Raw genomic sequence first — 25245 nt, 5'->3', positions numbered from 1 at the left:
TTTTTTCCTGTCACTCTCCTCAATATTAAATTTCATGTCTCTAAATGGTATGAGTTGGCTTTATTTTCCTCAGTCAGAGCCTTTAATGCTGATGCTATTGATTCATTCCTAAAAAAGGAAGCTATGAATGGCTTCTTCAAAATATGTGAAATTTGATCAATTTTTTTTATTTCAAATTGGAAATACAATATGCCTAATACTCTAGGATATGTGTCTCTAAGTGCAAGTGGTTGGAGCATACATAATAATTTTCTGTTTTATTTGAATGTTCTGGCTCAGCACCTATATTTTCTAGATGCTGATGCTCTAAGTAAGCTAAGATGGTAGTTTTCAAGTAGTAATTTATATTGCAAGTAAGGCATTATTAAAGTTAAGTGTTTCACAACCAACTTGATCGTATACATTTTTCAAATACTTAGTATGATATTTGTAAGTGCACTTCTACCACACAACGGGAGTTTTTAGAGTGTGGTCTGAATTCCTATCATTTTCTCTCCAACATGAATTTTATCATGGTGCATGCGATTGTGTGATTGCTAATAGGTGAGTGACAATTCAAGGAGAATACAAACAAAAATGGATTTCTTCTGTCACTATCTTAGGACTCTTAGAACTTGTTTCCATCTTTGTTTTAATTCAATTTTAATCACTAGGGGAAATAGCATTTTTCTTTTTTAAAAGGAGAGGTCTTTGTGTCATGTGGGTAATCAGATCAGTAGAACTACATAGTCAGTACAGAAGTATTCAACTCTGAGTTTCTGCTTTCACTGTGTTGTGACCTAAGAACTGAGTTTTAAGCGTGGTTCATTTTTACCTTAGAGAAATACTTATTTTCTTTTCCAAAGTGACTTCTTTTCATATTGAAAACATAAAAAGAAATCCATATGGATTTCTTGAATGTAGAAAAAGATATATAGACTTCAAAGTTCATTTTTGTTGTTGTTTTTAGTAACAGACTGACTACACAGGTAGAATTAGCAGTTAGGAGTATGTAAAGGGAAATACAGGATGGAGAACACACAAGATACAAAATATGTGATTTGTTCTGCCTGCCAGGAGGTAGAGAGTACACAGAATTTTCTCAGATATCTCCTATAATCAACTAAAACCTGAATGTTGTTGTTGAGCTGCCTTTTGATGTTGTAGATACTGTGGATGTTTTCATAGGGTTCTGGTACCCCTCTTCTAGGTGCAAGATCTGGCCTGTGTTACAGGAAAAGGTATGAGTGTGTCTGTGAGGGGTGCTGTGCTTTACCACATCAGGAAGGGTATAGTGAAGGAAACAATGCTTCTTGCTAAATTTAGGTGGCTCAGAAGTAGGGAGACAGGGAGTTCAGGCAACAGATAGTAGCATATGAAAAGGAGGAGAGTTCTAGGGAAAAAAGCTGCTGAAAGTTTCATATAATGAATTGGTAAGTATCTAGATATCGAAATTGATGTTACTGTGACTCTGAATTATCATTTTTTCGAACTCAAGCACAAACATTGGAACTAATACTTAGTAAATGGGATTACATAATAGTAAATCTCTGTCATTTTCTTTGAAGACTATTATGTAAGGGCTGTGATTTCATGCTTGGATTTTTTTCCTTCCTGTTGTCTGTATCTTGGTTCTCAGAGTACCATGTTTTACAGATTGGTACTGAAGGCACCAAGTTTTGTTCTAAAATGATGGTAGTTTGGGAACATTCAAAGTATAATATAAAAGAAACAAGCAATATGTATTGTTCTTTCAGAGGATAGATGCACATTACTGCACATTTTTTACTCACTTTATAAAATCCCATCTGCCTTTTCATAACTGCTTCTTTTATCTACTTCCGCAGAACTTCACATCTTTTTTTCATTTTTTTTCTCATACTTGTTTTGTGCTTCTCTTCTCTGTTAACTCCAATTGTAACTCCCTGTTGTTCTAGCTCCTCCCAAATGACAGTGTAATCCCCGCTGGTGAAATTCTGCCTTTAGCCCTGAAACTGGAAATTTGGATAGTCATGCTGTTTTCCTTGTTAGAAGATGTATAGGTTTTTAAATTCACTTTACTACTAAAGAGGAATTCTAGTCTGTCTTTTAATTATTTACTGTTGCTGTATTTTAAAGATTAAGTCAAGAAATTATTTTTAGACAAGCTTTTCATCATGAAGGATCTAGAGTTCAAGTTAACAAATGAGTGTTAGTATCTAAAAAGGTCTGTTAGGAACTTAGGAATAGGACAATAGCGTCCTATTGTGTTTTGCATATTGCATTTGTTTTAAGATGATATAATCCAGCTATTCTAAGATAAATGCACAGCTAAGAGGCTATAAGTCAGTTTGCCTTAAAGCACTTCCTTAATAAACTTTTAATAAGAACATTAGTAATTGGCACTAATGACTTCTGTTTGTATTGGAGATGACCATGCTTTGTGAATTAGGAACTGCATGAATAAATGTAGTAAATTAACTCAGAGATGCTGCATTTTGCTGTGTAGTTAATTCTTTAATTAAAAATGGTGTCTTAGTTTATTTTATGATAGTGATCATGCACCAAAATGATTTTTTGAGAATGTCTTGTAAAGAAGAGGAAATATGAACAACAGGAGAGCCATGTTCCTTTCCTCAGCACAGCTGGGCAGGGCAAGGACCATTTTTCGTCTTGGAGGCTTGCAGGGTATGTAGATTATGAAATCTGAAGAAAGAAGGATCTTTTATCCTAAGATTTGTTTGTTCTTTTGCAACTCACATCTTACTTCTCACTAGCTAAGTCTATCAAAACCTTATCCTTGAGCCGGTTGTTTTCATCATTTGAATTGGCAATGATTTGGTTAGTGACTGCCAGTGTTTGGACTTGAGAGATGTAGGATGTTACTAAGGGATTCGCGTGTTCAAGCATACTTCAAAGGGGAGTAGGCCTAGAAACACTTTCTCTACTTGTCCTTAAATTTGTTGTTCTTAAGGCTTTATTTTTGCATCTCCTGAAACCTCAGCGCACGTGAGTGCATGAAGCAAATTGCGCCCCAACAAGAAAGGATGCCATGAGCACCCTGGAATGGAGAAGATTCATAATCCTTCCAAATAATCTTCTAGGCTTTGCCATAGTGCTCAAACTTATGAATAATTTGGAGTTTCTTGAAGAACAAAATGTAGAGGCAAACTGAAAGGAATCTTTCTGGAGCAGTAGGGAGGCAAACTGATTACTTTAATTCATCCAAGCCTAAAATAAAGGCAATGAAGATATATGACAGCTTTTTGTATCATCTGAGTTATGTTGTTTTTAGTTAGAATAATTATCCCCTATTAATAAGTAGGTATTAATTATTTAGTATCATTTAGTTAAAACTTGTAAATCAAAGAGAAGCTAGCTGTGTGTTTGTCAGAGTCACACGGCCCTTTTAGTATTGGGTTTTTTTTTCCCCATTTCTCAACCTAAACTAAAAGCACCTGGAAGTTTGCCTGATAGACTCTCCATGCGTTTGGCTATAATGTTCTCAGGTTTCTACCCCTACCTCTGTTTTGCCTTTTCTGATGACAGGGACATGTCTCCCTCTCGTGAATATACAACAAGAATCAGGTACCAGTAAAACATACATATATCTTGAACAATGCAATATAAAAATGTATGTAAGTCAAGTTCTTTTCTCAGTGATGCTGCTGGCATAGTGGAGTGACTTTTTGAAGACAAAAGGACCGTTCTGTACTGTTATCAAATGAGAGCGTAATTTGACTTTTTTTGTCCCATGATTAATTGATTGTCAACTTCTTAGGAAAAAGCATTTCCCATTACCTTGGTAAAAGTAACAAATGGAGGTACAGGTTTTTTGTCACCCAGTTTGCACTTTTCTTTTGCCAGTATATGCATTGTATGGCAATGAGACGTATCCTGGGGCGATGTAATATGCCAATGCTTCTTTTAAGCTCTACTCATGTTTTAATTGACTTAACTGTAGAAGGAAGAACACAGCTTCAGACAGACAAGTTGCTTAAAGGAATCTTTTAACTAAATTACATGATTTCTTCTGCTCCCCAAAAGCCTATCCATGCGTTTCATTCTGGTATATATTTTCACTGATTTCATGGAATCATAGAATGGCCTGGGTTGAAAAGGACCTCAAAGATCATCAAGTTTCAACCCCCCTGCTGAATGCAGGGTCGCCAACCAGTAGACCAGGCTGCCCAGAGCCACATCCAGTCTGGCCTTGAATACCTCCAGGGATGGGGCATCCACAACCTCCCTGGGCAAACTGCTCCAGTGCGTCACCACCCTCTGTGTTGAAAAACTTCCTCCTAATACCTAACCTAAATCTCCCCTGTCTAAGACCATTCCCCCTTGTCCTATCACTATCCACCCTCGTGAACAATCATTCCCCCTCCTGTTTATATGCTCCCTTCAAGTATTGGAAGGCCACAATGAGGTCTCCCCGGAGCCTTCTCTTCTCCAAACTAAACAAGCCCAGTTCCCTCAACCTTTCTTCATAGGAGAGGTGCTCCAACCCTCTGATCATCTTAGTTGCCCTCCTCTGAACTTGTTCCAAGAGCTCCACATCTTTCTTGTGCTGGGGCCCCCAGGCCTGGACACAGTACTCCAGATGGGGCCTCACAAGAGCTGAGTAGAGTGGGATAATCCCCTCCTTCTTCCTGCTGGCCACTCCTCTTTTAATGCAGCCCAGAACATAGTTGGCCCTCCGGGCTGCCTGTGCACACTGCTGGCTCATGTCCAGCTTCTCGTCCACCAGGACTCCCAAGTCCCTCTCCACAGGGCTGCACTCAAGGAGTTCTTCCCCAAGTTTGCATAAATACCTGGGATTGCCCCGGCCCAAGTGCAGCACCCTGCATTTGGCCTTGTTAAACCTCATTAGGTTCTCGTAGGCCCACTTCTCCAGCCTGTCCAGGTCCCTCTGGATGGCTTCCCTTCCTTGCAGTGTATCAGCTGCACCACTCAGCTTGGTGTCATCTGCAAACTTGCTGAGGGTGCACTCGATTCCATCATCTATGTCATTGATAAAGATGTTGAAGAGCACCTGTCCCAAGACTGAGCCTTGTGGACACCGCTTGTGCACTCGTGACTGGTCTCCACCCTGACATAGAACCATTAATCACAATGCTGTCTAATTTCTAACGAGTTAGCTTTTTGAGCAAAAAAAAAAAAAATTACTAATTTAATTACCACCTGATTTCATAACTTGGTTTCCCAGTGTGTAGAGCATTATTTCCTTTAAAGACAGAAGACATTTTTTTTTTTAATCTGGAAGAACTACATTTTCTATCAAACGAATGTGGAACGGTATGTAGAAAACTCTGTTCACAAGTCACAGAACTATCTAAGAAATAATTCCTGTAAACAAATAATTTGTTCTCTTTTTATTTTCACCTTTTTGCATGCTTTTTTTTCTGCCACTTTACGCTTTCTTTTTGCTCAAGGAGGAGAAACTATACTAATTGTATTAGAACTCTCAAGTATTCATACATTGGCTGGAGAAGTCATCATAAAGTTTAACATTCCTTTAAACTCTTCCTTCTGAGAGAAATAGCATGTCTAACTCCCGCAACAACATGCCAGCTCTTTACCATGTGGCTGACACAATGAGTGTTATCTAAGAGTAAGAAAAGCTAGATATAAAAAAAAAAAAAAACAAAAAACAAAAAAAACTCTGGAGGGTTTTCTTTGTTTTTGTATTTTGAATAATAGGTGGCAAGTCATGTTTGACATAAGACTGCAGAATGATTAGGCTAAGGATTTGGAGTACAGCTGCACTGATGATATTTGGCAGCCTTATTGACACACTGTATTGCCTCGGGCTGATGATTCTTTGCAGTTTTTCAGTCATTTCTTACAGTCTGTTTAGGGAGAAAATACTTAATTATATCTACTTTTGAGCTGGTTTGTCTCCAGCCTCCATCTCTCTCAACCTGTGGCAAACTGAAGCAAATGACTGCAGAGTTGACTAGCCTGCTTTTGACATCTGAAAGGAATCCTTTTTTGCAGAGCAAAATGCCCCTCACTGGCAACCTGCTCAAGACTTTATAGATTATTTACAAGGTGATAGTAGAAAGCGGCTTTTGCTTTTTTCTCATTGGACTTGAGTCATCCAAGAAAATTCCCTCTTTGCCAGTTTTATTACTGGAGATCAACTCCAATTTCTGTTGTATGTCCAGGAACGCAGAATTATCAAATATTTGTGTACCAAAAGCATCATGTTCCTCTTAGCTGATTAGTTTTTTCACCCTTTCTGTGACTTCAGTTTTATTTCAACTGGACTCAGGCAATCTAACTGCTTTCAATTTGCGAACTCTGACAACTTGCTACTTCTAACATAATAAAATAAGATTTCTGTTAACTATTACCTTGTAGTGGAGACAAATAAGAGCCCATATGATCCCTGTTTTAATCCTTTACATTAGTTGTCATCGGGTCAAATACTGTATTTGTATATTAGATTTTCATTCCAATGTATCAGCTTCCTTCACAACAATTCTCCAAATCCCACAAAAATTCACATTAAAAGAAACAATGTATTTGAGGTGTGATAAAGGCATCATTCTACCAAGATGCAGTTATTCAGATCATTGTCTTAAAGTATTTATAGCATGTGCAAAATAAGTTCTGTGCAGTTTGTTGCAGGTATGCGTTCCCCAGGGCATTTTTGGGAAGCTGTGTTCCTTACTCCTGTGTCCTGCTCCTTTCCTCTAGTGTAACCTAACACAGCACATCTATAGCTACATAATGTGGTTACAGTCAGGCCTCATCCTCTCGACACAACCTAAACAATATTGCAGTCACGTGTATAACAGTAATTGCTACTGAGTAAATTGTCTAATGGGTTATAAATTACTTTTCACAGTTAACTTCTCTGTCTCTCTGACATATCTTGCCCACATGAATTTGGTGACCCAGATGCTGTCCTTACCACCTGAGATTCTTACTGGGCTGGAAGTAAGCTTGTGCTTGGATTCATGACACCTGTGGCTATGCTGATCATGAGGCCACAAGTGAACCACAGAGAGCACTCTTAAAAATAGTGCAGCCTTCTGCCATGAGGCACATGCATATGACATGCCCAATAGAAATCACAACAACTTGAAAAATTACTGTTGCTGTAAGGTATGCAACTGTTCCTGAGGTAAACTTGTGTCATTAGATATATAATTCATATTACACATCTCATCGTTGCTGTTCTATAAAATGATTTTTTACTCAGTGGTCAAAAAAAGTCAACCGTCACAAGTTCTAAGTTTTTTCATTCCCTTAACTTTGTCACACTTAAAATAAATGGTCTGATATCCTGATTTCTATGAGCAATTCTGAGGCCATTTGGCCTAATTTGAATTTTAGAAAGGCAGCTGGGCACTGTTGTGTGACAGTTGTCAGTGAGCTTTCCTGTTTCCTTGAAATGTTGTTGTCTTATGTCTATAACTGTGCAGTCATCTGCAACTGAATCTTTACCTGCTCCTCTTCAGTGACATGTGGGTTATCCATTAGCTTGTGAATAATCACACTGGAGGTAATTTTGGTTTTCGGCGTGTAGTGCTAACTGGATATTTGAATATTCTCTTACAGAATTTTTGGAGGCTCAATTTTTTTTTGTGTGTTCTACCTGGGATGAATTTGAGCAAACCAGGTTAGTCTAAAAATCTAATTTTTTTTAAATATATCCAGAGTATTACGTTATTTTTCAGAAACATCTCAAATCCAGGATTAATGATATGGAGTACTAAGGGTTTTCTCTAAATAAAGAGCCTGCAATGTTACTGTTATAAGTGACTTCAAGAGTGAAATGGAAGTAATAACACTTTTATAAATCAGTTTTAACATATTAAAACAAAGAAAAAGATATTTTGGTTGTTTAGAAGTAATGAAACAGACTGTTAGCAATACATTAAGAGAAACCTTTTGTGGTTGGAGCGAGTGTAATGTGAGTACAAAGACTCTTAACTCCACGAGCAATGTTATCATTTGAATTCTGGATGTCCAAAGCTTACTGTGGTTTCCAGTTCAAAAGACTTTTAGCTGGGACTTGCAATACTTTGTGTATAACAGTTATGCTACAGTACCTCTTTATAACAAAATAATCTGAAGAAATTTGCTATGCACTAGTCAGCTCTTGTGGAAAATGATGACAGCAATAAGCCTTTTTCCTTCTTCCTGACCATTGCTTGGAGGAGTGACAGTAGTGAGAGGAGACTCTCATTCTGCTTCTTCCTTTCTAATCATGACAGGAGAAAGTAGAACTTAGAGCAGAAATAGGACTTGGAGAGCTTTATTGAGGTTTATAGTACCATGGAGTAAAAGAGGTGATGAACTTCAAATGAAATCCCTTCTCCATTCTCCTCTTGTTTATGGTATGGAAATTATGGCAATACAGCTTGGGCTTCCAATGCCCTTTTATCGACACATTTAGACAGCAAAGAGAGGCATACATTATCTACAGGTACTGTACTCTCAGCAGTTGTAGAAGGATTGAGAATCTGGTCATACTCTCCTTGCTTTGAAGTCAGTTCACGTGAAAATCCTTTCCCTAATGAGAAAACACATTCAGTCATCAACAGATACTATCAAGGGTAAGAAGTGAAACAGATTTTCCAAGGATTCTAATGAATATTTTTTTACATACAGTTTCTCTTATTGCTACATCATTAAATTCATCCATTTATAAATGCATGAGTAATCCCAAAGTTGAGGTATTTCACACAGAACAACTTACAAGGATGTAACTGACTAATACAGCTATTCTTTGAAAGCGCAGTCTGCATTTTTATTTCCCCAATTTTTGTTGGAAATACTTTCACTCGTTTGCTCAGAAGTATCTCACTACCTATTACAAACTCTGGTATGTCAAATATTTGAAGCACAACTATCTACTTTTAGATACCATCATTAGTTGCTGCTAAATAAGATCAGTTTTGCAAGTTGGTTGGTTGCATTTTTCCTACTTCTACAGCAGAGCTTGGTCTTAATGAGATCAATACTTGAAGTGGGAAATACTTTCCTGTTGTGATATTATCTTCATCGTAATCACTAACTAGAGAACATATAATGTGCGGAAACAAAGTCTTACCTTTATTTGATTGTGTGTAGCAGGAATTACACTGACTTAAGGCACAGCTGTATTTCATCTGATGTATTTTACTTGTGGCAAAGGGAAGTGTGCTTGTCACTATCGCATTTAGTTGAGCCCTAAGTGTAGTAAGTTCCCTAACACAAAAGAATGATATTGGGTAGTTTAAATACAGCTTTCTTGAAACCTTTTTAAAGGTATCTCGCTATATTCACACATCAGTCAGAAAGTTTCAATGATTCTTGGATCTTCCAGATTTCTCTTTTGTATTATAAGCTTGCCCCAGTTAAATGGTATAGACATGGAATTGTTTGCTACAGTGCATTTTGTCACTGTTATAGCTGTATGACAATTCTTTTGCACATGAATATTAACTATGTGACTTCTTGATTATTTATTCCTCAAATCACAAATAAGGGGTGAATGTTGTAGTCTCTCATACAAAAAATGGCTAAATTATTATATAGAAAATGTACAATAAAAACCCATTTTGTAATGATAGAAATGAGCTTTTTTTATTGCATATGATTTCTTAAATTCTATTATACTAAAGGATTAAAAAAATTGGCCTCAGTTTCTTTGAGTGAGGGCAGACTGAGTGGCAACTAACTTGCCATTGAACATTGTTTTTTCTAGCAATCATTCTGTTTTGAGCAATTACATTATAAGATAGACTACATGTAAGGTTAGGAAACAATCTAGTGTAAGATATTCACAAGTAGAAGCCTGCCATATTACAGAAGCATGACCTTAGTCAAATTTAATTTATTTGGTGGGACAAAACTCTTATTAAATTACTTGGAATAAACTTGTTTCATTATTTGGAGAATTAGAATTATTCCATCTCAAATCATAAGAATGTGTTGATTAAAATACATTATTAGTTATGCTGTTATGAAACAGGATTACCTACTCTTATTTTACTTTATTTCTAATATTTGTTCTTGTTTTATTTAACTTATTAAGTGGCATCTACTGTCAGACTTCTTTCCAGAACTGAATAAAAATAGATTATGCCTTGATCTTCTCTGGGGATATGTCATTTAGTGAGTTTAGATTCATACTGTTTGGTGGGATTTAATGTTTAGGTACATATTTTGATGCTATGTTCTTTTAGTGCAGCACGAAATATTAGTGAACTCGGAAATAACAATCTGAACCAACCATGTGATGTTAACCAAACTGAGTGTAGAAGTTTTCTTTCTTCTTATCTTAAGAAGGACATACCAGAACTGCTGTAATTACATGTCAAAACTAAAGCTCCGCCGAGGTCCAAAACCATGTGACTTTTGTTGAGAATGAGTATGAAGAAAGGATGTGGAAAAAAGTTTGTAAACTCCAACGTACTTTGAAATAGCAGAAGCTTTAAAAACCATGCAGTATGCCGACAGGAACAAAACCCCACTGATGTTCTATATTGCTGGCATTTTGACCAGTTAACTTTTCTTGCATTTTCCTTTGTATAAATGTTTTATGTGTTCAGTTAAGATAAGTACCCTTAATTTAAACTTCTTAGTCACTTAAGTGCTATGATTATTTGGAGCACTGTTTGTGATATTTCTAACAAATAATTTCCTGTGCTTCTGCAGTGAAATTATTAGTAATTTCTGGTTTTGTTTGTAATGCTCCTTTTTGTCCCATGAAAGGAAAACATGCCTTTTAGGAATTTAATGCTTTTACTCGATAATGTCCATATCATCAGGAGTCCTCAGTAACTGAGAAAGACTAAACGAAAAGTCGGAGGTTTGTTTGCTGCGTGCAGTTGTGTAATTACTGTGTGACTAATGGGAAGAATTGTGCTCAGTGGGACGCGTTTCACAAAAACGGGAGTTTCCTACAGTTTATTTACTCAAAGCAAGTTAACTTGCCCTGACTTCAATGTTTGTCTGAAAAGCTGTTATTTATTCCCCACTGCAAGTCACTATAGTGAATGAGTGCTTCATATAGTTTTAGTGTCAGTGAACATCATAAATAGTTATCCAGAAAGATTTTTAAACCTACAGGACTCTGCCTGAGGGCCCACAGGAAGACTATTGACGGTGATATCTTTGAAAGGTCATTAAGAGGATTTCAAGGATTAAACCCCCTCTTTTTGTCTGGGTGGAGATTAGCGGGGGAACCTGTACTAGTGGGCATTTGGCGCAATCAGACCTGACTGCGGAGTTCCCTTTGTGTTGTGCAGGCAGCTGGACAAAAGGGAGCTTAACGCTGAGAGCTCTGGCCTTGCTGTGCCTGGCGCAGAGGGGTCGGGCTGCGTGGAGGCAGGGTGAGCAGCTTTGGGAGAAAGGCAGCTTGAGGGTGAAAGTATAATGTCAATTAAGACAAAAGAAAACACTGTTATATACTGATATGGAAGCTAAAGCTTATAAGGAAAGAGAGGAATACTTAGCGCTGAAAAATAGCAGTGTTGTAGTTGTTTTTTTTTTCTCCTTTGTAGATTTCCCATTTTTACAGATCTTGGCTGAAGGTAAATAGAACAGTGCATCTCACAATTATATGAGAACTGCAAGAGAAACTATAAAAGCAAATAATCATCATAGTCTCATTCTTCTGGTTATTGGCTCAGATAGTACAGAAATTCAGTATTGCGTGTTTAAGAACATCTTTGGTGTTTGGGATGAAGGAGAAAATTTGCCAAATCATGGAAGTACTGAGGGAAGCTGTAGAAAGTTGTAGAAAGGTCTTTAAAAACGGAGTCATGTGAAAATAAAATGAGGTCATCTATTATACTGAACAAATTAATGTGTTCTTAAGCATTGGCTGGTGATGATTGCTGTGGTGTGTGCATGAAAAGAATCACAGAAAAATTCAGTTTCCTCTGTACGTTTGTAGACCAAATTAAGACTAACTTCAAAAGCTGAATCAAGCTGTTCAGGGCCTTTCCCATAGCATTTTGAAAATGTTTAAAAATGGATGCTCGTACACAAATATAACCTCTGTTGGGTTTAACTATAATTTTGAAGATTTTTTTTTTTCTTAGAGCTTGTTGGAGATTCCCTTGGTGGCTCAGGGCCAGACAGGTCTCTTCCAATCCAAGCTGTTCTATGATTGAAATTCTTAAACCTGTGGCTGCTGCCTCTTGTCCTCTTCCTTTCCAGTACTTTCCTCTTCTGATATTCAAATCTTCAATTACACCACTGTTTACCTTCTCTAGCATGAAAACCATCTCCTTTGGCCTCTTCTGCACTGAGAGCTCCGCTCCTACAAATGATCTCGCGATCTTCTAGTGTGTCTCCAGTTTCCTTCTTGTAATGAAAGCCCCAGATAAGATACAGTACTCCCAAAGAGTGCCAACTAGAGTACAACATTAACTTTTCTCTGTTCTATGTAGTCTGTATATGTCTATCTTACTTAAGTAATCATAACAGCCATCTTTTTTTTTACATTTTTTTCAATTAGTAAAAGACTGGAATCACTTCATGAATTTAAGAGAGCAGTATCACCTAGAACCAGCCCACAAAATAAAAATTTAATATTTTACACAAAATATACAGAAGTGTCTGGAACTGAATTATTGTCTGTCTGTTAATCTGGTAGGGATTTCAGAAAGAACTGATGCAGTACTATTTCAACATAGCAGTGATGCTTTGATGTGTGGCCTAGAAAATGCAATAGATTTTAGAATAACCTTAGTCTGGTGAGCTGCTGTTGTTTTCTTTTCTTTTCTTTTTTTTTTTTTTTACTATTCTAAGGCTTTGTAATTTGTATTTTGAATGGAAATAGAGTTGTCTCAATGAAATGAGCCATTTCAAGTTTGCATTTTCTTTTCCCTTGTAATAGATAAAAACATTATAGAAGGAAATAAATATTAGAGAAACAAAGGACTTTTATACAGAAGGATTACACCAAAGTGCGTGCTAAAAAGAATGAAAGAATTTAAGATGTAATTGAAAAATAAAAATGAAAGACGCTTTCCATAGAATAGTTAAGGACTAATGTTCATGGCTTTAGAGTATACGAAGCAATAAACTGTTTTCACGGGTGATTAAATGCTGAAACGAAGCTAAGATGTTTGATCACCATGCAAGTAATTTATTTCAACACTATGAAACATGATTCCTATTATAAGACAAGATAAAAGAAGATACAACAATACTTCTCTTCCCTTGTGAAGGTCGGTTAGAACAATTAATAACAGGGATACCAGATGGTTCAAGGGACAGGCAGTGGGCTCTAGACTGTTCTTTTAAATGTGGAAAATATCAACAGTAAATAACCATTAATATCATCCTTTTTTTTTTTTTTTACCATATGCAAAGTCAGCCACTTTTGCCAGTCTGTTTCTCATGGAAAAGTGTTTGCAGTATTGAAAGTCGTCATCATGGTTGGCACATTTGATCCTGTTTCAGCAAAAAGATTAAGGGATACATTGACAGTGTCAACTGGGAGTGAAGTAAATGAGTTTATAAACTCAGATTTGTGGAATTAGGTGTGCACAGTTGCCCACATATATTTGCAGACTAACAGACCATGTGTAAACACAGATGTATTCTAGGCTTCAGTTCATCTCACTTAAAAATTTTGGCTCGTATCCTGTTCTCTTTTGGGGTTTTAACTGTTTGAAAGTACTTTTTTTTTTAAATACAACTGAGTATCCAAATACCTGAGAAGTGAAATAAAATAATAACCACAAAACATCATCACCATAAATGACTTAAGATCAACAGAATAATAAATAGCTTTAAAAGGAAACCTATTGAGGGTTTGTAAATCAAAATGTAAAAAGATTAAGCTTAAAATGCAAAAGCCTTTCTTTCATGGTAAACTCTGACAGTCTTTCAATAAATATTTTAATATTGTGTATCTTATGGTTCCTATTACTGAAGAACTCCTGTGTTGAACTTTCCCAATTAAATGAATCTCTGCCCTATAAGTGTTCAGGCCCATGTTTGGAATCCTAATGGGCAGTTTGGTACTCACTCATGCTACTAGTCTGTACTGTTAATTATTCTACCATATTTGCATTCATAAATATCTCACTAGAAGTGTTCTTTCACAGGAAAATATATCAGATGGGCTAGCAGATTTCCTCTACCTATTGCTTTGATGGGGTGAACTAATAAATTTGCTAGGTTTTATGCAGTTTATTGTCTTTTAGTTTGCTATAATTCTAAACTTGAAATTTCTTTATGCCAACTCTATTTTACTAGTAGACGTATTTTGTGTATTTTGGGGTATGTGTAGTGCTTTTAGTTGTGTTTGTATATTTCTTAATTTTCTGTCACCTTTGGCCTTGAAAATTTATCTGTGTATTGTGTAGCAGTGACAGATTTTCTTGTTAGATGATGCAGGATTTTACTTTATTATGTACCAGTGATTTCAGTTTTTTATTTTTGAAGGTGAAAAATGACTGAATGAAATGTAGAAGTAGTGAACATAGGCTTCCCTGTGCTGTATGCACCAATATTGATAAAGTGTAGGAGTGTGCCATTTTTCAGTTGTATAACATGCATTCATGAAGTGAAACAGAATGCACTACTTCTGTCCTTGATTTGATTGGGAAGGTATGTTTATGTCCTCTCCACAGAAACACGCAGTTTGCACAAAGGTCTTAGAAAGAACAGTGAGCCACAACTAGACCAGAGTTGTCTTGAAGCATTAAGCAGCTATTGTAAAAGGGAAGGGAGAAGGAGATAGGAATTGTCAGTGGCAAAATGCTGGGTGGGAAACTTTGAATTGCGCGTAGCATTTGAAAGTTTAGCTGTGTTTGCAATTACCTCACACTAATTTTTGCTGGGAATTGTAGCAATGCAGCATTGCTATTTGCAGTGCATGACTTCCCATGAAGCAGTCAGTCGTGGAACACTGATTTAGGCACACTGAGGTCCAATGCTGCACTCAGGATCCTGTGCTAGTTTTAGTGCTGGAGGACATCTTAGCTTTCAGCTCTTCCCTTTAGCCTCTAAACAAAGATGACATTCGTACTTGGGGAGTTCTGACATTCAGATTTATTATGAAATTCTAATTGGAGATGAGTTTTTTTTAATAGAACAGTAACATTCACAAAAGTAATAAGGAAGAAGGATAATAGTGAAGCACGGTGATCAATTAATGTTAGACTAACCTTAGGATGTTATAAATATTATTTTCTGCTGCCTATGTTCAGTTTGAGTTTGGGTTTTAGGCCACAGCTATGTGTGGTTGGTGGGTGGGCAGAGCACTAAGTCTCTTCTGCCTGAGGATCATGCTGCAGTACTTCAGTGCCCCTTCTCTTCCCCATACTCTTTGGCTCAATAGGCATTCTATTTTCTTCCTTTTCTACTGTTCCTGTTTCTCAGAGCCTACTCGTGGCTAATGCAGAGGCTGGCAGGCATGCAAACAAGTTTGAGTACCTGATAGAAGTGGGAATGTTTAATTATAATATCTATGTTCGCTGTTAATTTTATTTGGTTTTGATCTTATGGAACTCTTTGCATCAATTCAGTACATAATAATACTGTTAGAACATCTACAGTTTTCACAGCTTGTATAAATGCTGTCTAATTTACCCTATCTGTCTACTACAATACACATTCTCAGAGAGCTGAAGTGGCAGTTTGCATGGAAGCTTGGGTTCTTGGGGCCTTCCCTCATGCTTTGCTGCTTGCTCTCAGAGACCTATATTTACCACAATCCCACCGAAATCAAGTACTTCCTCTCTGTAAAAAAAAAATCCTGAGAGAGAAAACTGAGATGGTGCACAAAGGTTCTTATTTTCCCATCCTTATTCTCCTGTTTTATGTTCTTGGAAGTACTTTTTCTTCTGTCTGTACTTCTGATGCATTTCCCCACATGAAACCTAGAGCTAATCCTCAGAATTGCTAGTTAGTACTGTAGCAGTGTAAGTAGCCCTAACCCAGATTCGTCTTTAATGATAGGATGAAACTCTGAGTCAGTGCAAAAACCTTTGGAATATTTCTTCTGGTGCAGCATTGCCTACACGACATTTCTTATTCTCGGGATGAAGACAAGCTGCAGTAAGAATCTCTGTGGATCAATAAAATACAATTTATGTGAATTATAACAGAAGCTTCCCTGAAATTAAACATGGATCTGGTGAAGCACTCAGTGTTTGGTGACCCTTTCTGTTTAGGATCTACAAACAGTTTCTCTTTTTGAGCAGCTGAGAGTAACTCTTGCTTCACCTTGGGACTCTGGCAAGTTAAGAAGTGCAGTTGCCTTCCCTCCCCCCCCCCCCCCCCCATTGTATGTGGTTTAGGTCAGAAAGAATCTACTGCAGTATCATTTAAATTAACTCATTCACATTTTCTGGTGTTGTTTTGTCACATTGTCCATAAAAGTAAGGCCCCAACGACAGAAGATGATAAAACAAGATATGTGCTGTTTCACTCCCACTACTGCTAGGAACAATACTAGTCGCATTCTATTTCAACTCTTATTCATCTGTTCAGCTTGAAATTTTGTGTTTGATTTTAGGAAAATATATTTTGTGAAATTGTTCTCAACTTTAGATCTATCTTTGCTCAGTAAAATTATTTATTTTACTGTTATCAGAACAGGAATTCTTGGAATAGCAGTAGAAGCCTGCTGGTTAACAAATAGTGAAACTTTCTCTTACTTTATTTCATATACTGAGGTAAATTTATGTAGGCTCTTCTAACAAATTGCAGTAATTTTCCAATTATTTTCTTCGAAACTAAATGCGTGTTTGAGAATAAGACTTTAAATATTTTGTGAAATGTTAAGAATGGTTAGAATTTTAATAGGAAAAAATTAAACCTTTTCCTGCCTTACCTTTTCTTAGATAAGAAAGTGGAAAAGAAGAATGTTGGTGATATGACTGGAGAAAGCTAGAGAATATTAACTTTAATACATAGATGCCGGGTGCCTAATGCTCTCCAGTCTCACTGAAATTCATGGGAAGTAAGAATATTCATCTTCTTGAAGATAAGTGGTCTCCTACAGGTGGGCTGGGTAGGGGAGTTGAAATCAGATTGTTTGTGGTTTTTATTTATTTATTTTTTTGCTCTTAGCACACTGTACTGTGACTTTTATTTTTATTTTTTTTTCCCTTGGATTGATGAAGTGTAGGGTAGACCACTACCAAGGTGAGAGCTCAGTAAAAACCAGAAGGCACAGAATGGTAGCTATTCTTCACTGTAGTTGTAAAGAATTTTTAGTATACATTTAACATGCACTGAAGTATGTTTCGTTTTTAAATCACTAATGATACAAGAAGTCTTCTGCAGCCAGGTGGTAGGAGGCACCGTGGTTTAGCGAGTACAAGAGTGGACAGGTAAATTTGATTCAGTCACTGGACTATGGCATTGTTTTGGGCAATTTTGTCTTTTCAGATATAATTTATCTTTTCCTTTGTGGATTATTCTACCCTCTCTTGTTGAAAGCATGGAATTAGACTCAGGTATATAAATAATGATTTCCAAGGAAATATTTTCTCTAACTCAAAATTTTCTAAAGAAGACTAAGACAGGATGCAGTAATAGCCTTCAGCACTGGCAAAAGCATATCAGAATTTCTGGTTTCTCTGCTAAGAATGAAATGTTTCTGTCATCTGATAGGGTTGGAAAGTAAAATTAATATTTTTATGGAAACACAAGTCCAGTTATTTTGTTTACATTCCTGGAGTTCTCAGTATTACTTCATCTGCATCAAAGCAATCTATCCCATCTGCAGTAAAACCAGATTTGTTCTCTCACATATTGGAAAGAGAGGTAGGCAAACAGGTTTTCCTTTTCCTTTTGTTGAGGCTAATGAGGGTTAGTCCCTGCTACTGTACTCCCATGATTGTGACAAAGACTAGAAGAAGGTAAACTTCTCCATTCCAGGTGTCAAGTTGGATCCCAACCACTGTGTTGACTTGCATCTAGTGATGCTCTCTATAGTCTTAAACAGTATTTAGTTTAATGCATCTTATACATGACATCATTCTTGGAGTCCGTTTAGTCTCTTATTCACCTCCTACTGTTTTATGGTTTTCAGACAGTTCAGCCAAAGGGTCTAAGAATACGTGTACGGCTGACCTTATCTTCTTGACATGGCAGTTCTCAACTAATCTTGAAAAAATTCTCACTGTCTCCTAGTAACAGCATGTTCTGAGCTCAGATCTGCTAATATCAGAATCTGAGATAAATCTTTCTCCTAGTCTGTTCTTTTTTGCCCTACACGAAGAACTGCCCAATAGTCTTGAGCCTAGGAAGTCTGCTGTTCCTATTTCCTTAACTACATTTTTTTTTGGTTCTTTGTCCCTTGCTTTCTAGTTCTATTGCCCAAAATTAGAAGTGTATTGGGAAGCAAACATGAGTTTGCTTTTCCTCCCTGAGGCAGACCATTTCTTGGAAGCAAGCAATGTGCATGTTTTTCTGTAGATATCAATAAAGACATAGATGAGGAGGGATGACTTGTGTCTAAGCCGGAGTAAGGGTGACCTTCAAAGTCAGCCTTAAATGACACTGTAGACATACATATTCCTTAGAGTCATTTTAATGTTACAGAGCATGAAAAGCTTAATATGTCTTGAAAACAGCCTTCAAAAAGACAAGAACATAGGACAAAAGGAAGATAGGAATTGTATAAGTCACAGACTCTAGGGCTCTGCTATTGCAGAAAGCCTCATAAAAGTCCTCTCATTTGAAACTCCATCTTAAAATAAATTGGAATTTTTCAAATAATTGCTTAGTGTTTTTTTCTTTCAGAACTGAATCATGTGAATAATGTAATAGAAATATGTGGAAATATTATTAAAACTAACTGTAAAATTGCATTTATATTTAAAAATATGTAGCCGACAAAGAAAAAAGCCTTGATTATTCTTATACAATCCTAAATACTTATTAAGGTGCTGAACCTTTTAATAAAGAACAAGATTATTTTTAGAGCAAACTCAAAGTAACAAAACCCCTTTAACAAATTATCCTTAGGAGATTGTTAGAGTTTTAATCGGTTTCCTGTACTTAAACTCATTTTCCCAGCATGATGTACACTATCTGTGGGAGCTTTTCATAAGAAATTCACACTATGATTACAGCACCAGCTATTTCAAGTAAAAACATTGTGAAATGTTACTATTGTTTGGGCAGTTGGAACTGAAATGATTGAGTGAAGGATGATAGTTATGCTGCAGGCTAATTACATGGCTAATGTCTTTGCTTTACATATCAATAGATGCTTCTAGAGATGAGCAATAACTGAGACTCCATTATCAGTCCAATACAATGCACTTAAATTAGCCACCATTTATGAATACTATTAAAATAAAAGCTGGCTAGTGCTTAGTGATGTTGCACTTTATATGTTTTTTGTTGTCAGATACTGCATATGGTATACTAGGGAGTTTTGACATAGCAAAATAGTTTTAAAACATCTTCTCTATTAACTACTTATTGATTAAAATTTCAATTTTTTTCAATAAAGTATGAGATCACAAAAGGTCATCAGAAAAGTAGGAAAAAGGCATTAGAGCTAAATGTTACCTTTCCAAATAAACTAACTAGCCGACTGTTACATCAGTGAGAAGTTTCACAGCCAAATGCCAAAACTCATTGGTGCAATGCTAATGGGTGCTCTGTTTCAATTTCATAGCTGTTAAAGGAGCTATTTTACTTTAAGGAAAGACAGATTTTATGTTAAGCAAGATATTGTCTCTTTGTTATTGCCACTGATTTCAGTGTGTATGGGGAAAAAATGTACAGGAATGTCATACAGGCAGCACACAGATGAAAAAGAATTAGGTTTGGCTGACAATATGCCTCTTCTAAGTGGCAGCTTAACTATTTAAACACAAAGATTAAAAAGGTGGGATTAATTATTAATCCCTATTAATCACAGAGTTCTCATTAGACTGTTCTGCCTTCCCTTCTCTGCTCTTGGACAGCACAGTGCTTATCGTATAGGATACTTCACATCTTTTGACAGTAACATTGAAGGCAATGGTGATATCCAGAATTGATTAATATTTGGTGACAGCAGGCTTTTTTTTCACTTACTTACACAACATCTAGTCTTCTATAATCTAAAATTTATAGACCTAACTATCTATCTTCAACATAAATATAGTTTTGCTGTGCTATATAGCTGTGGATGCTAGGGAAAAAGCATGAATTGTGCAGTCAAATTTCGAAATGTTGTCAAAAGGAAATGCTTAGGAATATGTTATCTAATTAAGTGGAATATGTTTATAGCAAATGCTGAAATTCATTAGATGTCAACTTGCTTTAAAAGTAAAGAGGATAGAAATATCTAAGATGTATTTGAAGAAAGAGGACAGTGCATTTCCTTTGCTACCTATGATATTAGGTAGGAAAAGGATCAGTCAAGAAAAACTACCAAAATAATTACTCCATGGAACTACACAAAGCAAGGAAAGGTGTGTAGGGTGAGCATATACAAGTGATAGACAAGGACTGTGAAATTTTCTTTAAAGAAAGAAACTGAATTTTACATGCAGAAGTTACTATAGGTGTAGTTCACGTACTGTTAGTTAACTGAAATCTTCACTGAAGACTGGAGGTGCAGAGAGATAATTTAATTATCTTTGTAATATATATTTTGATCAGTTCTTGCATTCTGTATGTTTTTCTTTCCACAGTAGACTAGAGAAGTTTCAGGCAGCAAGGCTTCAGGGATGTTAAATGTTTGTTGGTTAAATGTTTGCAGTTATGACCATCGTGTTACACTTGTTGAAGTTGATATTAATATCAATTGATGTCATTCTATTTCTTCACATCAGTTGTATTTAAGAGATGGATTTTGTTTTTAATGAGCTAGTTATAAATAAATATGGCTTGCTAAGAATGAAAGACCAAATTTTTGAACCTCGAACCTTCTCTGATTACACTTCTGGGAAAAGTTTTTTAACAACCATTGGAGTAGAAAGGAAATATTCCAGCATGGCACCAAGTTGGAGGAGATCTCCTTAACAGATGAGGATCATTTTTCCAACTTACAAATTCCAGAAAATAAATTAAAAAAAAAAAAAAGAAAGTGTCACTCTGACAGAAATGATTATGCAATTTACTGTATGTATAGCTACCTGATTTTTAGGTCGTTTGTAGCAGTCCAATCACAGTATTTAATTCTTTGACAAGTGGAAGTGGTATGTTTTATGGCCTATACTTATCAATTTACATTTGCATGACACTAACTTCACTAACTAGTTTCTTTTTTTTTTAAACTAACATCAAAAATGTGAGGCACTGTTTTACTGTGTGCATCACAGCTTATCTATATAAAAATCCTTAAAAAAAAATTTTTTTTTAGTAAAAGTAAATAATTTGGCCTCCAGAATCCCTTCTTAGATGGAAATACTGTGTAGTACCATACTGGAACATGCAATGAAATTTCAAAGAATTTCAAATGTGGTTGCGTTATACATATAGTCAGAATTATGAAATATATAATGAAAATATACTTATGTGGTTATCTAATGCAATTCAATCTATATAATTTATTTCCTGTCCCTGTTATGTTTTCAAACACATTCCTGTCCATCTCTTCTTACACCTAAAAATCGTAATTCCCAACAATTTACACAGCTATAGGTAAATATCTGGCATGGATAAGTGTTTTGCATTTTCTGAAATGTTTTTGAAGAGTAATGAATTCAGTATGAGGCTTAAAATTGTCCAAACTGATTTTTCTGACAGTATTGCCAATGATGTGTGTTATGTTCACCTTAAGTTACCGTTTTGTTACTATTTTTTCCATGTGATGCATGTGTGGAGAGCATTACTCTTAGTGCTCCGTTAAGTAGTGGTTAGTGTTCCATTTTTTTAAAGGGTGCAGTGCTAAAACTCATGAGTGGATGAAATTCTGCACATACAAAATTTTTGTGTGCTATATTACAGCCTTCAGATATTTCCATCCCAGCTTTCACGAGTGAACAGCCTCATAGATGGTGTCTATCCCCATCCTACACACGTAGCAAGTCTTCACCATCACTTTTTCTTCCATGAATGTGTCCAAACCAGAGTTGATTGTAGCAGTGCAATTTACCTCTATCTGCTTAGTGAACAGTTTGCTGTCTATTTATTTAAAGAGCTGCCCAGATATCAGAATTTTTATACTTTCCTACCAGCTTTGGGAATCAATTCTAGTTTTTTTTTTTTTCTAGATCTGTTGCTGTTGTATAATGGATACCAGAAAGAATATGAGATTACCTTGACTATATCCATCCCTTCTGTGAAACGTTTTCAACATCCCAACTCAGAGAATTTTCTCAGAGTAGTTTACTGTGATAAGAGATTCAATCTTTGTGTCTCAGAGCATTAGAGAAAGCTCCTGGCCAGTTTCTTGTTAAAGCATCCATTTAATGACAGACAATAGTATAGGAGTGTTTTGCATGAACAAGCAAGGAATCGGCTTCACATGAACAAGCGTCACATCAGCTTCTTAATATAAAGGACTGTTTTGTATAGGTAAGTTGTGCATTTTCTTACAGAATAACAGCATCTATTATTTATTTCCTGTGCTTCAGAAATAGATTGGCAAGTCATATTGGCAAACATCTCTCACAGTCAAAAATGGACACTCAAGTATTTGATCTTTGTCTCCGTTTGATCAATGCTACTGGCTATTTCAATGCCATAAAGACTGTTCTTGGATTCATCACATTCAGTAGGATTATGATCTCTGAAGGCATTACTCAGACGTCAGACTGATAGCTGCAGCTTTGGTCTGGAAGTGCTGTTATGCACCACTCTCAGCTCTTTAGGCTGACAAACTCAAGGCCTTCAACCTTTCTTCATATGTTAATTTTTCCATCCCGTTAGTCTTCTCGGTGACCTGCAGATTTTCCATGCCTCTTATGAACTGTGAGGAACCAAAACTGAATGTATCGCTTCTGGTGTGGCCAAACAAGTGCTGAGCTGAGTCAGATTTTTGTTTTTCATTTAATTTCATCTTATGAAGAATCTTGTCCATTGGTTAAAGCTATATATACTGACTAGCTCTATTTTAAACACTTCACACAAGTAAATCTTGAAGGAGTTTGTACTATTATATCATTGCCACTTCTCAGATGGGAAGCTGAGGCATGTGATGGTGAAATAATATTTGAGAAGTCATCGCACACACTGAATCTGGGAAGAATCCAGGTACCAGTTCTATCTAATGTCTAAATTTGCACATAGAAAAGGTGTTAAACTATGTAGAAAAAAAAAATGAACCAGTCTTCTGACTTATTTGTAAAAACAATTTCTTTTAAAAGAAATCTTACACAGATAGTTGCTGCAGAATAGCCTGAAATCACAAGCTGATCTTTTTGCTTTGAGCGCAAGTTACTGTATGAGGTCCTATCACATCAAATTTACTTTATCTTGTTGCTTTACTTACAAACTCAATATTTAAAAAAAAAGTTTAACGGGCAAAGTACCATCCTTCTCAAAAGGCCTTATAATGTCTAAGAAATAGTGACAATTTAACAGTTCCTGCTAGCCTTGCCTGTGTCTTAAAGATGTTTTCCATGAACGGCGTAGATTCAAGATTAAATTCTCCTTTTATAATATACTGAGGTGAGAGAGAGAAATATCCACACTCAGTACGTCATATGATTGACTGTGAAACTTTGCTTTGAATTATCAGTGTCAGTTTGGTGAATTACATTGCTTAAAATAGAAACAGGTCACATGGATTATAATAAAATTCTAAATGCTTTAGAGACAAGTATTGAATGGAGCTTCACCTTACAGAGATATACTTGTCTACCAAGAAGTAATTAGCTTCCAATTGACCAGAATTCAGCCTTCTGGACTGCATTGCAATGCAGCATGTGGAAAATGAATGTGGAACAGTATGTTCAATTCACTGTGGCCTCTTTTCATAGATTGTAAACCACATCCTATTGCTCATTAAACTGATAAAATAGAAATATCAAAAACAATGTTAAAAATTTTTTTACTTGCTCTTCCTCTCCCCACTGTACTGTTCCTAGAGAAGTATAAATTATTTACCTTGGTAATTTGAAGGAGTGGATGTAGTTTATAATATTTCTTCAGAAGTCTTTTTCTAGATCTTCATGCTGTGGTTTTTGGTTCTTCTCCATGATCAGATGGGCAAAAGGCCCAAAATATCCTCTAAGTTCCATCTTTAATATAACCATGTTTTCTGATGTACACAGTTTTAGTTATTGTCATTTTTGAAGTTATCTTGTTCTTGCAAAAGGAATTGTCATTATTAATAGAAAAACTATTGTATCAGTGAGGAGAGACTGATCGTCGTGTATAGAAGGTCAAGTGACTATTTAAAAAGTTGAACAGAATTTAGATTAAGGAGAGAGGAATAGCAGCAGGAATTAGTTTTGATGGTAGTCACGTGTGGGAAAAACACTCAGATTATTGAAAAGTATTGTCATTAAATATAAATAGTCAGACTCAATAGGATGTATATAGTACTTCTGAAATGAAGTCAGTTTGCAGTGGTTGAACCAGATAAATGTGTACTGCTATGGCTTTTCTATTTGATTCAAATGAAAGCTAAACAGTTACTAAACAGAACATTAAAAAAAAAAAAAGAAAACATCTCTGTAGTTAAAGGAAGTTTTATGCGAACAGACTGCAGATGTAGGAAGGTCACTTTCAAAATATGACACTGTTTTGTGCATTTCCAGTTTACTACAGATGATTCCTGGAGGTAAATTTTATTTCCATTTTTTATAATTTTCTAAATACTTTGTTTCAGGGCATGATGGTTAAAGAAACCTACAGAGGGTATAATGCTAGATGTACCTTATTTTATGGAGTTATGGTACCTGTTAAAGCCTCATTTACATAGCTTACTAGCTTTCTTAGGAAACAAATTGCCCTTAAGATTCAAGTGAAGTCCTAACCTCTCATTCACTGTCTCTTAGCTGCCAGAGACATCACTAAAGGCAGTGGCACCTCCCTGGATGTTGCATTTACTGATAACCTCAGGCTTGAGCCCAAGAGTCAGGCTTAGTAAACTAAGGGCCTTGGTAAAGCTACAAGTGCAGGTGCTTCCTCTCAAGAAGTGATGTTAAGTAGACGAAAGAAGGACTGTGGAGACAGGTGCAGGCAGGCTGCAAAATGACAACATCATTGGCAGAATTATATTCTTCATTTTTTAAAAAAGGTCATTCCAATGCTAACTTCTAAAAGAAGCATAGAGATTAAAGGAAAATGAATTAGTGTTCTCATTTTACCATTACAGGGTTATATACAACAAACTGTTTTGCAAGAAAACCTGTAATATATTTTGTATTGTGCTACAAGTCTACATTTCATAAACAAAGAACAGTTGCATGT

At 36.1% G+C, this 25245-nt stretch overlaps 1 protein-coding gene and 1 long non-coding RNA gene across 6 annotated transcripts in view; both read left to right on the top strand.

Annotated features, from left to right (window-relative positions):
- Positions 1-22127, top strand: part of LOC110402372 — a 29843-nt gene extending 7716 nt beyond the window's left edge. Inside the window, exons 2-3 of one of the 2 annotated variants that reach the window (XR_002441057.1) lie at positions 7531-7591; positions 22098-22127. This is a non-coding gene — a long non-coding RNA (uncharacterized LOC110402372). Of the gene's footprint in view, positions 1-7530; positions 7592-16772; positions 16798-22097 lie in introns of those variants that run through there. The other variant, XR_002441058.1, reaches the window with a different exon arrangement.
- The window catches only part of LOC110402371 (cytosolic carboxypeptidase 6-like), an 865976-nt gene that overhangs the window by 109363 nt on the left and 731368 nt on the right, over positions 1-25245 (top strand). The window lies entirely within an intron of this gene.

This window comes from Numida meleagris, chromosome 7, assembly GCF_002078875.1.
Source record: "Numida meleagris isolate 19003 breed g44 Domestic line chromosome 7, NumMel1.0, whole genome shotgun sequence".
In the NCBI taxonomy this organism is placed as follows: Eukaryota; Metazoa; Chordata; class Aves; order Galliformes; family Numididae; genus Numida; species Numida meleagris.
The sequence above is the reverse complement of the archived record's forward strand: the minus strand, read 5'-3'. Positions and strand labels throughout refer to the sequence as shown.